Source organism: Nesoenas mayeri, assembly GCF_963082525.1.
Source record: "Nesoenas mayeri genome assembly, chromosome: 6".
Lineage (NCBI taxonomy): Eukaryota > Metazoa > Chordata > Aves > Columbiformes > Columbidae > Nesoenas > Nesoenas mayeri.
Window position 1 is genome coordinate 34,131,985 of NC_137545.1, and position 14,525 is coordinate 34,146,509.

The following is a 14,525-nucleotide window of genomic DNA, read 5'->3' on the forward strand; positions in this document are numbered from 1 at the left end:
GCCTAAAGTAATACCCTGCGCCTCTCCCTCGTCAGACCTTCTTGTTGCCTTCCCTGGGTTGAGCACAGCATTGTGCAACTCAGAAGGGAGTTCGAGAAACAATGTGCCCACCAGAAAAGCCGTGAGGTTTCCTCTGGAGCAGTGGGACAGTGCAGGCAGAGTGGATGGGAGATGCAGGAGTGAGGCAGCAGGGAGGAGGGAAAAGGACGGCGGCTTTCAGCAGCAGTCGGTGGTTAGATTAGATCAAAGCCTATTGTGAAACAGCTCCGCAAATGCAATGTACACAACACAAATGAAGGAGGTAGAGCTGCCGTGCAAACATACCTTACAGCTATGCCAAATTAGATCAAGAGAAAAACATACATCTACATTCTCAAATGCCTTCTTCCTAAAAGGAATTCTAAAAGTCACAAATAATTCTTCAATACCTAAGGCTAATAAAGAAAGAGAAAGCAACATGGCTTAATAGCACATTAAAAACTAGCTATGTTTAAGCACCACCATGAATAAAACAGCCATCAACACAATCTTCTCCAACAGAAAAAATCAGAATTCCAGAGGTTCCTAACATACTCTTAACAACCCTACCAGACCATGAACCATTGAATATTTTCACATTAGAAAATATATTTGCACTATTAAAATATGGATATAGTCCAATATAAAAGGAAATAGCTTTCATAATATCAAAATTTGAATTTCTAACATACTGCATACTCAAAAGTAAAAAACAATACCCTACTTAATGGTTCTAAATAAAAAATGTTAAATAAAATTACCTCTTCTCCCTACTCAGGAAAATAAGACAGCTAAAAGAAAGATTTTGAAATTAACAGACAAGTGTTTGTAAGAACAAATTCAAATGTGTTGACTTGCAAAAAGAAAATAATCAAATATAAGTCATTGTGAAAAGGTTCACAGATCATAAAATTAACACATTCTAAAATGTAACATATGATACAAACACTCTTTAGACTTGTTGCACAGCTATTTCTAAACGCTCCATGTTGCTGAACATGTGCAAGTACAGGGCCTGATCCCCCCAAGATTTACACTCGTACTGAGCTGTGAATAGTCCTATTACAATCAACAAGATTACTCGCAGAAAATCTACTTATCGTGCATAAAATTACTCATGTGTGAAAATCTTTGCCACCTTGTTTATCCTCAAATCAGTGTTAGATCATCACCAGTATAACGATAATCTAATATCAAACGTGTATCAGAAAGCTTTCGACACCACACTAACAAAGCCACAGGTACATGTCAAAATTCACAGGGATGTCATCAGCCTAGCAAACATACTTTAAATATTCCAAAACCCAAAGGTAATGTTACTTTTTAGCTGGAAAAACAGCCCACTGATTTTGTGGCACTAAATTATAAACTACCAGAAAGCAGTTAATTCTGAGAATTTTTATGGGAATTTCTTTCAGTGTATAGTAAACCTCAGAAGAACAACGCAGAATTTCTGCCCTTACACTATGAAACTCAGGCACTCAAATGTGCTCACTCCAGAGATTTCCAACTAAATTTACACACAGAAAAGCAAGCACTACACACAACTAAGGCTACCCAGCATACTCTAACCACTTCTAGTAATTTATAACTTCAGACCAACTGCTTAACATTTTGTGAAATGTCATGTATTGCATGCAAGCCTCAAGCTGAATCTTTGTAAAAATATTTCAGATACTGGATCAAATGTTTATTTGATTTTGATAACAGTGCAGTTGTATGTCAAAGCCAAGCCAATCTGACAGCCAATTGTCATTGCAAGGGGCAATCCTGCTCCCTGCTCTGTCAAGAGTTCACTCTGTCTTCTGTGCCTACTCTGATGCTCATGCCAAGACATATTGGTTTATACATTCCATCAGCCTGGCAATTTTTTTTCCCCCAGTTATTAATTTTCTGCCAGATTAACTCACTGACTGGATTTACCATAAAGACAGTGTGTCAGAAGCAGCTCAGGACAGGGTGCAGGAGTGGGCCCTCTTATTTAATTTCACCTTGAAAATAAACAGAAAAAAAAATTGTTGCGTTTTAAAAACTGTGGGGGTTTTTGGTTTTGTTTTGGGTTTTTTTTTAGACTAGCCCTTAAATTCTTTGGGTCTTACCACTCCTCTACTATCTGCAAGTGTCTGTGAAGCATCTCCCCTCGTCACTAGCACTATGCTGTGTTTTACAGAATATGACAACCCACTGTTGCTGTCAGTTACTCTGTCTAGTGGCCTAAATGGCAAAGGTCTGTATATGTAACAGAATTTCTGGTGTTTCTTTCCAGGTTGCTTTTTAAAAAACCTGAAAACATTATACACTAAAACCCCCAGAAGAATACAAAAAGTTGCATGCAAACACATGGAAGTTTCAGGGCTACCACATCTAAGGTACCCTGGTTCATCAAAATTCACCTCTCTAGCCTATTGACACTGTGATTTTAATAATATATGTGTGTGTATTTGTATATATATAATTTTTTTTCTACAAAGCATCATTTCCTTCAGCACACTAGATAGAACTGCTTCATAGAAGCAGGTGAAATTCGTAAGATAGTTTATAATATCATTGCTCCATTTGTTGCAAGTGCTGAAACGTGTAAATGAGACACAGAGAGCAGGAAAAGAAAGTCACGACCATTTAAGCAGTTGAATGCTATCTTGCAAAATAGGATCCTGTCCTTGATCCTGCCAGAGATCTTGCACAAGTCCATACAAGCCATTTCTACCAAACTTGTTTGGATTTTTGGTTTTGTTTTGTAATAGATGATCAATAATTACACTTCCCTTATTTTCTGGGTGCTTACCCTGACACATCTGGGGTAGATTTACTCTAAATGTTGAGTGTGCAAGGCTGCAATTAAATCAATGACAGGAACAGTTTGAAAATGCAAAGATGGAGACAATGCTATATATTCCTTTCTTTTTTATTTTTTTAAAGGCAAACAAAGAGACCCAATGGACATCCACACCAAACACAAATTTTCACCTTACTTCCAGGTATCAGTTCTCCAACTATATAATAAGAAGTGTCCATTTCCTCTCCCTGAGACATGGTGGAATACTTGTAAGAATAAGCAACATTCAATATAGGTCACAACGGTGAACTAATCAGTTTACAGTGCTCATGTTCCTGTGGCCACGTGGCACACGTCAATGGAAAGGTAAACCCACATCAGTTACTTTGGTAACTACTTGCAGAAGGTGGGCAAGAGGGGTCCGGCCTCTCCTTGGACCTATTCACTGCTCAGAAAGCACAACCAGTAGGATTCCAGCTAACGGACAGTAGCTACTTTGGTGGAGAATCACTAGAGGAATGAGGGTACAAAGGGTAGGACTGTCATCAAGAAAAGCTAAGCATGAGGCTAAGACTGAAGAGAGAAATGGTGGTTACTACCACGATGTCGTAACAGAACTGTAAGAGATTTGACTCCTTTTCTCAGCTCTGCCACTGCTGCTGGGCAAATCTGTTATCTTGGCAAATCATTCCCCACCCTGTATTTCCACCTCCTTGTCCCCGAAATGGGGGCAATGACCTACCTAGGATTTAAGCGTGAAGAGAACAGTAGGAACTATCTATGGCCTCACAAGCCTACTGGTAACAGTTACGGAAATTTCACAAAGAAATATATTCATTCTGCCTTCAGAACAGGATTAAGCAAAGCACAGTAAGAGAACACAAGTTATGCAATGAGAAGAAAGCAAATTACAGAGCAGCTGCTCAGTTAATGAGCAGCATGTATCCTGTGCAGTCTAAAAGGTAGGGGCTTTTGGAGGGGGGAAATATTGTGTTTGGGTAGCAAGAAAGACTACAATATAATAATATGGTACAATATATTAGTAATATAGTGACATACATACAGTTAGGATGGCAAAATCAAGGTGACATAAGTATAGCTCAATGCTGCAATTTTAATGTTTGCGTGCTTGACTTACACCTAAAACTGTTTTTTTAAAAGGGCATGCTTTTCTTGCCTGTAATATCTTCAGCTTCATTGTTTTCTAAAAGGCTGTGGATATGTATTACAGAAAAATAGTAAATACAGAAAAGTTCAACCAATTACTTAACATGCCCACATACACTAAATAACATTGGACAATAAGCTAACTCAAGTATAATCAAGAAAGTTTTGATCCAAAAGATTTCAAGTTAGCAGCAAAAGCCGTCTCAGAGATTGTGGAAGACAAACCCTCATTTATATACATTACAGTGTAAGGAAAACTTTCAGGGAAATACCAACACTAAACCCCAGGTGAGAAGGACATGGATAACGGATGCAAAACAGATCTTACAGAGCACACACAATATTTCTAGATCTTACTTCAGCATTCGAAAGCAGTATTTCAACACAGGCTCTCAGGCTGTGAGGACAACGCAAGTGTTTTACAATACAGGAAACATTCTCCTAAGCTGCAATTTCAATTTTAGGACATCGGTGTTCACTAAGCAGACATCTTTTTCCCTAATTTCATTAAGGTAAACTCATCCAGGGTTAGAGTACATTCTGTGTAACACCTATAAAAAAGTTCTGAGAAATATCCTTGGCTCTCTGTAGACTAACTTTTCAAGTAGTGGTACAGGCAAGGAACATTTTCCCATTTAAACCTGCTGAGGAAGCAGTGTCATATCCCAGCATAAATTTTTAATGTATATTTATTGCCTTTCAGCTGTGTTTCAAACATAGCTTTTACCTACATGTAGAACAGTGAACTCAAAAAACCCAGTTAGTCCAAAACATGATAGAATGAATACCTCTTTATTAAAAAGATTCACTGCAGGCAGACCAAGCAAATCCTATGCTTGCTATATTGTTTTTCAAACAACAGTGTTAGCTTCAGTGTCTATCTTTCAAATCCACCGGCGGTGTGGACCAGAAGATTTGAAAGAGCCCTCCCTAAAGCCCAGCGATATAGATCTGAGTTGACTGCTTCACTCCACTCCTCAAACACCACAGGTCTGCCATCCTCACAATAAAAAAGGCCTTTCAGGCACCTATTCCACAAGACCAATACACCCAGCAACTAAAAATGAAACATGGAAAATAAACTACTTCAACACACATAAATAAGCTTATGTACTCCACTTTGGTAGCATAAACACAAGGCAACATACATATAACACAGTTGATGGAAAAAATAAGGCCACATAATAACCCTCTGAGAAAAAAGAATCAAAGGTGACCGTTCCTAATCATAATGCACAAGACGTTTCCATAAGGTGCCCTTCAGAGATGGCAGCTGTATAACCACATAAAAACAGTGAAGTCACAACGATTTAGGTATTGTTAGAAGCAGCAGCTCAGGCAATATGCTCTGGTATAGCCCTTTCCTTCAAAACGACAAAAAATAAGGAGCAAAGGATCTTGAGATGCTCCATTAGAGAGACCACTGACCAACAGTGAACAACAAGAAAAAAATTATCACTGTTCTTCAAAATATTCAACCAGTTATGAACTGGGCACCAAGGAAGAATCAGTGCTTGCTGTGGCCTGACCAGCACTCTTACAACAGCACCACAACTGTATTGAGCATCTTCATCACGAATAAGCAGAAGAGTCAGCACATAAAGGGACACATTAGTATTTAAAGACTATGAAATCATACAGAGGGGAAAGGAGCAGAAATAAACTCTAAATCCACAGAAGTGAGCAACCAGGTCACTTTCTCAAAACCTCCTCTTGGAGCATAAGTTTGTTACAGACCATGTAAATTTACCAAAGCAATAAAGAAGTTTTTCAAGAGTACACTTCTGTACAGTCAGGACTTTTTGCCCACTTTGTTGCAACAAATCCACCACCTCCCTACTGATAGCCAAGATTTATGGTCAGATTAAATCAACTAAGAACTACTCCTATGCTGCTTACATAAAATTCCAGAATTGTAAGTCAGCTTCTTTTAATCTGGCTGATCCTCACGCCAAAGGAAAAAAAAAAAAGTCAAATCAGGTAACTACTAAATCTCATGTGCTGCTCAGCGTATCCTCTTCAAAACACTATCTACAACCTCAACAAGAACTGCCAGGTAACTCTTCACCTTGATACTCCAAGAATGGTATGAACAAGGAATCCCACTGACTTCTATCACATACCCCAAGGTGGTTACTCCTCATTACAGTTCTGCATTTCTCAGACAACATTAAAACACTTAAACCCATCTTCAGATCAAGGCAAGCCAAGACATGAGATGTCTAGAAGCCATTTTATAAGAGCAATAATAACAGAGAAATCCTGGCCCATTAACCAATATTGAAAATAATCCAAAAAATAAAACCCAGACCTCTCAGGACTGTGCCCTTTTGAATAAAAAGATTGAGAAAATTGGATTCTACCTCAATGACTTTGGTACCCTGCAGCTAGTTCTTGCTAATTAAGTGCTAGAATACACTAAAACAGAAATTCAGATTGATCAAAAGATATGCTTCGTGTTTATAATAACTGCTGTAATTATTAGGAACAAAAATCTTGAAAGCTTTTGATGCTATTAACTCACAGGCCAACAATTAAGAGCTGCCATCCCAAATAGGCCTGGAATTTCTGAGAATCCATAGTCAAGAAACTCCACAATGAAGTCAAGTCCTACCGAAACACATTCAATACAACCCATGTTACAAAGCAAGCAGCAAAGCAATCTAACAAGTAAACTTTCCTACAGGACTCTGGTAAAAGAAAAACCCAGCATGTCCTGTGTTTATGGACTGCTTTCCAGATACTAACTTCTCATCGAACCATATCTAGAGTCTCAAGTCCTCAAGCTCTCAAATCACAGGTGCAGCTGCACTCCCCAGGTTCCCTCGATGCACAGACGTCTCCCACAGGTAAAAGGGCAGCAATTCCAGGTGCCCAAGATGCAAACGCTGGAGCCACAACCGCTGCGCTGAACTCGTGTCCAACCAAAGATGGGAAATGAAGAGTTGCCCAACGTTACAGCAAATTTTAGGCATGTGACACTTAACTACGATGGATCCCATGCTTTCTGGCTTTGCAGCCACGCTCTCATCACCACCACAACTGTGGAAAGCCCCCGTCCTGTGACCTATAAGGAATGTAAGCTGGGGACAACACAACAACTCATTAGAGAGTAAACTGCAAGGTCATGCAAAGAATTGAGAGGTTTTCTGTCAGTTTGTCCTTTGACTGTCACTTTTCAAGAACAGTAATGTAAACTCAGACTTAAATCTGCCTTGTATTAATATTTAACCCAATACGGTGTATATAAGATGGAGCACAGGTTCCTAAGATGCACCAGAAAAGTCGGAGCACATCTGCTTTGCGTGATCTTTTAACAGTCAGATTAAGACAACAAGCCCACTGGTTTTGCCAACAAAATGCCATTTATTTTATATATTCAAGCAATATACTATGACAACTGGATGATCATCCTCTGTGTGGTCCTTTCCTATAAACCGTATTTTATTCCCCCTCCCAATCCCTTAATTTCATGTTGGGGATAAATAATTTGTGATCATAAAAATACATTTTAAATACATAAGAATTATTTTCTATCATTCATTTAAAAAATCCTTAATCTCTGGAAGGGAAAAGCAACATTAAAGCCAAGTAGTTTTCCCTTCCTTCCTTACACCTCCTAACAACACAAGCTTTCCCGATCCTCAGAAAACAATCCCATAACTTTCACATCTTTTTGCTGACTCGGACAAAAATTCATCTCAGAGTACAACTGTCGGGTTTACTAGTGATGGAGGAAGCTCCTGAGAACAGCAGCCTAGTAAAGCTTTCCTCCTTCAGGGATGACGGCAGTCTTTCTCCCAAAAGAATGATTCATTTTTGTTCGATATCGTTAAAGTGATATCCACACAGGGAACCTTCACACTAGATTTTACCCCCCAAAAATAAGTCATAAGTTCAAAACGTAAGCTGAAAACCTTACAGAAACCTCTAGAAAATCTGCAAGTAATTGTGGTCTAAAATAATTGTGCCACATCTTGGTACCCTGAGGATTGATGGCCTCCCTCTACAGTTGATCTACTGTGGTCAATACAAAATTTTCTTCAAGGTAAGAAGGGTAAGATTACTCTAGCAAAAAAGGAGTTGGTTGAATTTACTAATCTTTCATGAAGAACTTCTTTGTTAAACGAAACATTGAGGACACAAACTGAAAAGATCTCTTAAACGTATTTATATAGCTACTGTTGTATCTAGAAGTGCTCAGTGCTATACCCGACTTAAAAGCTTGACAATTGTAATCCTTTTCACATATATTTCATCTGACAGATACTCACATATAACAATGACCTATGTCGGGAACCACTGTGTATGTGGTTAAAAATGGGAGAATAGTACTTCAGGAGGTCAGCAACAGAGATGGTAATTCGCTTTAGAGTACTCCTACTTGAAAAACTCTGAATTCATCTACTGCATCTGGAAACTCTGACTGTTTTAATGGTTATAGACTAAAACTTTACCCATGGATCTCGTGAAATGCACTCATTTCTTGGCTTTAATATTCATTTTGCTCCTTCTCCCCTCCCTTCACAAAACTGAAGAATGTTTGCAATGCAATACTACAGATTCACTGTTGAAAGCAAGACTAAGTAGTTTTTACTACCGAAGGAAATCTGCACAAAGCGGTGAATGTATAAGTTGTGTGCTTGCTCTGCCCTTTCCCAGTAAACTATAAAACAAAGCTCCATCCCAGGCGGCTAACCCGCATAACATGTTGCTTACTGTCTGGTAAAATAAACTTCACTTTATGCTGAACATTTCTCATACTCAGTGACCAGCGCTTTAGGCCAGAGATCACCATAAATACCTTCTAAAAGAGCTTTATATATACATATATACACACACATACCTTTTAGGAGTACATCACCACTTTCTCATTTCAGATCTAACCCCAACAATAGAAAAAAAAAAAAGAAGTCTGACAATTTTTCAGGGCAAACATGTAGTGGTTAAATTACAGAGTGTACAAAGACGTTTGTTTGCCCTTTCTTAAACATCACTAGTGAACAATGTCCAATCTGCTCAACATTGATATTTCCCACTTTACCTCTTGCACTAAGGTAACATGGCCTGGTCATTATGTCACTGGCATCATAAACCTGTTTAATGATGTCTTTCATATTCATTTGCGGATACATAAGTAGGAAAAGTTAATACAAACTTTATGGGAAATTACTACAAAGCATTGATACTTGTCAAAAATTTTATGAATGGACATTTTTACCTTATGAGTGTAGCTGCCATTTGAAATAACTTCAGAGCAGAAGGCTTATCAATCACATATCCGAGCTCACACAGATAGCACAACAGCTTTATGTATTAGTAATATCACATGTTACATTTAGAAATTGTTTTCAGATACTTTACAGGCAACTTGATTTTTGGTTCTTTTTGTGTTTCCTCCAGTACCAGAGATCTAGACAGTTTATATTTGATAGCCTGTTCATAAATTATATCCTACTGCTGTTTGCAGGTTGGAACTTCTTCCCACACAGATTTCATTTTATCAGACTGTTTAATTCTGCACCTATAAAAATGTCACCCTAGTCAGCAGGGAAGAATTAGACAATACTGCCTTAAAGTTTTCTGCACAAACGGTGACAAGATGCAGATACTGTAATACTAATATGCCACTAGAGTGTATCTAATGCAGGATCAGGCCAATATCCATACCCCATTAAAGAGCTACGTCTTGCTGTTTTCCAAAGTGCAATGAAATCACAAAGTAATAGCAATAAGTAATACATTAACTGTATTACAGTATTCACACTGTTATCTCTTGATATTGCAGCCTTGAATACATTAACACACTGATAATATCATAAGAGTAGACTAAAAATTATTTCTGAGCAAAACCAGTATCAGTCTCTACATTAGCTCCCAAAATAAAGTTCTGACAGTATGGAAGAAGTTATTAGGAGATTCTAACCCTTCTGCTTCTTGTGCTTTCCAAAGTCTTTCTAAAAGACACTGAATTTCCCCTTAGGACATGCTTATAATCAAGTTCTGTGAGAATGTATTACGGATTTTTCCAGATATTTTATCCAACGTGCTGAATGTCTGAATATGAAGAATATCTGTATATTAAATCAGGGGAAGACAATTTAATCACTCATAATATTGGAAAACTCACATATGTTATTGTATTTTAATTTGAAATTTAAATAGGTTAAACCTATGTCACTTGTGTAGTTTATGGCATTATTGCTGATGTATAAAATATTCTACGATTAAAAATGCTGTACATTTAAAATGTCTATAGAGTACTAATGAGCTAAACAGATGGAGCTGTGTTTTTAACTTCACTGGAAATTACTGTAATAAAGTAACTAACAGCGTTTGTGTAAATGAAAGTAAATCTCATGAAAACCTGAATGGATTTTCTTTTGTTGGGCAGAAATTTATGCCTGGCATATAGCTATATTATAGCCAATGACTGTGTTCTGCTGACATGTACTGTCAATAACTATGTCTGAGCTCTTAAAAACCAGTAAGTTAGAGGTGTAAACTCAATACTAGTTCAAGGGTTTCTGCATAAATTCCGGTACACAGAAAAGGAAAGAATATTTATTGAATCTCAGTACTCCATATAAATTAAAGTGCAAGTTAATCACAGTACTTATCCTTCAAATAAGCCCTGCAACCTGCAAAAAGCAGCCACCCATGCCGGCTTAGATCCATGGAGGCTTTGTGGGGCTTCACTTGTCCTTAAACACTCAGTTATGCATATCAGACTGCAGGCTGAAGGCCTGAATCTATTTCATCATAAATGATGCTGGCTTGAAAGGCAGCTATCAATAAAATGTCAGGCAAAGGCACAAGAAGTACTTATTTTAAATAAAACATATCTATTGTTCTGTTAGATCCATATAAGAGTCTTCAAAGTAAAAAGTATTTCCAACGGCATCCACTTTTCATTTGTTGTCCCATTCATTTAATATAAAAGACATTGTTAAGTTTGGACAAGAAAGTTGGACACCTCAGTTCTATGTTTAGGGTCTCCAGGACAATAGTAGTATGTTTATTTATCAAAGACGTTATACCAACATCACTATTTCTTATTTAACTTTTGTTACTTCACACAGAAAAATGTATTTTATATTACAGCCAAAATTAAACTAAATACAACTTAATCCCAAATTGTGCTAAACAGTTGAAGTGGTTTTGATAGGTTAAGGCCCACTCCATCAACCTCTTCCAAGCAGCCAGGTCTCTATCTGTAATATTTGCAACGCAACAACAGCACACATAACAGTCCTGACTGGAGGAAGAATCCACAAAGATCCCCATCACAAAAACATCACAAATCTCCAGCAGCACATACAGAAGACAATCCCACTCTGCTTTTCCCCAAAATACTAGAATACAACAAACCTTTCCTCTCCAATAGCACATTTTATTTTTTTTTACCCAAATCCATACACTAACAATCAATACCTTGAACTTCACTATTTGCAAATTTACATTATTAAGCCTGTGGTGCAAAGAATTCTTATAGAAATTACCTAAATTCTTTTAGGTGTACTGTCACCATCTTTCACTAGAATAATATATTCTTAATATTCTCATAGTTCAACTCTTAATGTTAGTGGTACACAGAAGTTCTTGGCTGGAAGTGAGAACTTCCAACCTGAATGGTTTTATGATACTGTCTCTAGAAAACACACACACACTCCACAAAGCCTTAAATCCTCACACAAACTTGTATACACTGAACTGAAAGGGAAAAATCATCTTTTGAGAAGCTACATAATAATATTACAGAACTATGTGTTCCTTCGGGTGAACAATTTAGCCTGCAATACAACTTTTTGCGTTCTGAATAATTCTTCATCCGTTGTTTTTAACCATTGTGGTTCTTCAAGTAGCTACTTACTTACTTATGATTTGATTTCATGATCCACCGTATTAGGGATTTTCCATAAATAGAATATGTTTGCAATACAGTAGAAATTAAGCACTTAGGGACAAGAAGGACAGTAACAGAAACACAGATTACATATACACCTGTTCTCTCAGGCCCTGGACTGAGGAGTGAAGACAGAAAAAGTACACGTGCGCATGACAGTTAAATACAAGAGGGCAGATGCATCTTTTTTAACTTTATTCCGTTATACGCGCTCACTGGCCAACTATACGTATATTTGAAGAAGAGGGGCATGCAGACATCCAGAAACAACTATAAAGAAAATACTTTTGGAAACTGAACAGACACACACACACACACACATATAGAGCTGAATATTCATCAAGAAAGGCCACAACAACAGTTTGCAGGAAATCATGCAACTAAAAATTAATTTTGTAGAGTTTTCCTGAATCATCACCACAACAGCGGGGTTTGCCTGCCTCTGCTGTGAATCCCTGCCCTGCACCGGGAGGCTGCAGATGCCGTGAGACCCACAGGAAAGCAGCCGGCTGAGCTCCAGAACTGCCCAGCGCAGCCAAAGCTCCCGCAGGTGACAGCTGTCACTGGACACGTGCGCGAATCCCAAACACTGAAAAACTAATGCTGCCCAAAGGTACGCAAATTTTTTACATAGCAGGACAGATTTTAAGTTTTAAATCAGACCATTGGTTTATCTTGTCTCATTTTGAGTACGGCATAAGAAGACCTGCAAAAACTGATACAGGTTAGGTCTATTTTTCCACCTCTTTCCCTCATAAGGCCTGGCTTCACCAAATACATGGAGAACAACCGCAAAGGTTATATCACTTACAAGGATGAAATCTGATCTGAACACTCCAAAAAGTTTAAGCATGACAGGCCCAGGGACATATTCCTAGTAAGCCTGTAAAGCATTACTGAAATCTGCAAATAAGTATGGCAAATCAAGAACGCAACTGAGATCTTACTCAAAAGAAAAACCATAGTCCTCTGTTATTCGTCATATACCAACAGCAAAGATGCTGCTCATCAGAAATAAGGCATCTCTCCCATCGAAAACTTCTTGGACTAGAATGTCACATGTGTGCAGAGAGACAGGTCATGCCACAGGGAGGCTTTCAAAGCCAGACTAAAGCTGTGATCACTGGATTCCACCTATCTACTTTTTTCATCATTGTGCAAAATCCTTCACAGCTGCTCTGAAGAGTTTACGAAAATGAAGTGATCAGAGAGATGATTTACATTTGCAACGTAAATGTCTTCCCTTCTTATGAACCAGCTTCATACAGACATTGCTGCACTCATCTCAGCTGAGGTCTGGCAGGAATTGGGGGAGGAAAGACGATGAAGAGTGAAAGTGTTTGAAGTCAAACTAATTTCTCCTCAACTCCTGCTGGTCCCCCCTGCCCTCCCAGGCACTTCCAGCCTGGCACTTGTTACCAGCTCCCGATGCTGCAGAGAGGTCCCTTGCAAAAGCGTCCCCCGAGCAGCTGAAAGGAGGCTCGGAAAAGGTTATTAAAAAACCCCACAGAATAAAACTAATCTTCACAAGTCGGCACACTTCACCTATGTTACACCAGGAACAATGGAGCGGCGGGCAGCGGGAGGATCCGGCCGCCCGGGAGGACGGGGCCGAGAGGACACGCTGCTCGCCCGCCTGTCGGTCCGTCCGTCCGCGGCTCCCCCAGCCCTTTGTCTGTCCGTCTATCAGACGGCCCCGCCGGCAGCGCCGGCCCCGTCCCCACGGCCCCGCCGAGGCCTGCTTGGCCCCGCGGCCCCGGCCCGCCGCGCGGGGGAGGCTCTGGCGGGGCAGCCCCGCCGCCAGCCGGGGGCAGCGGCAGGAGCTCCCGGCGCCCCCCTGCGCGGCGGGGAGGGGGAGAGGAGGGCGCCCGCCGCCTCGCTGCTCATCCCCCGCTCACCGGCCTCTCCGCCGGCGGGGCCGAGCGCGGCCCATGCGGGCGAGACGCGCCAGGCCGGGCCGCGCCGCAGCCCCCCCTTCCCTTCCCTTCCTTTCCCTTCCCTTCCCTTCTCTTCCCTTCCCTTCCCTCTGCCCTCCCTCCGCGCACCTCCCGCCGCCGCCGCCGCGGGCGGGCGGGCCCGACCGGACCCGGCCAGCTCCCCACTCCCGCCCGCCGGCACTTACCGGCTGCAGAGCTGCGAAGAGAAGGCGGGCCGGGCCGGGGCGCGGCGGCGGCGGCTCAGAGGGCCCGTGCCGCGGCCCCGGGCATGGCGGGGCGGCGGCGGGGCGCGGGGGAGGGGAGGCGGCGGCGGGGGAGGGGAGGCCGAGGGGAAGTTGGCGGCGGCGGCGGCTTCTTCCTGCTCCGGCGGGGCGAGCGGCGCCTTCCCTCAGCCTCCTGCTGGCGGTGACAGCGACAGCCCGGCCAGAGCGCCGCCGCGCCGCGGTGCAGCATGGGAAACACGCCCGGAGGACCGGCGGGCCGGCGAAGCGCGGAGGAGATGGAGCGGGGCTGCGCCGGGCCGGGCTCCTGCCGGGGCTGCGGCTGCGGCTGGGGCGGGCGGCGCGGGTTACGCGCGGGTCAGGAGGCCGGCGCGGCCGAGCGCTGCCCCGAGCTGGCCTTGCGGGGAGGCGGGGCGGGCAGGGCCTGCGGGGCGGCCGGGCCGGAGGGGCAGCGGGTGCCCCCGGTGCCGCTCCCGCGTCTCCAGCGCGGGCCGTGGGAG

At 41.5% G+C, this 14,525-nt stretch overlaps 1 protein-coding gene across 4 annotated transcripts in view; it reads right to left on the reverse strand.

Annotated features, from left to right (window-relative positions):
* ZNF148 (zinc finger protein 148) overlaps positions 1-14,211 on the reverse strand; it is a 37,513-nt gene extending 23,302 nt beyond the window's left edge. For all 4 annotated transcript variants that reach the window (XM_080347266.1, XM_080347267.1, XM_080347265.1 and 1 more), the window contains exon 1: positions 13,990-14,211. The gene's annotated coding sequence lies outside the window, so the exon portion shown is untranslated. The remainder of the gene's footprint in view (positions 1-13,989) is intronic.
* Positions 14,212-14,525: the final 314 nt, after the last annotated feature.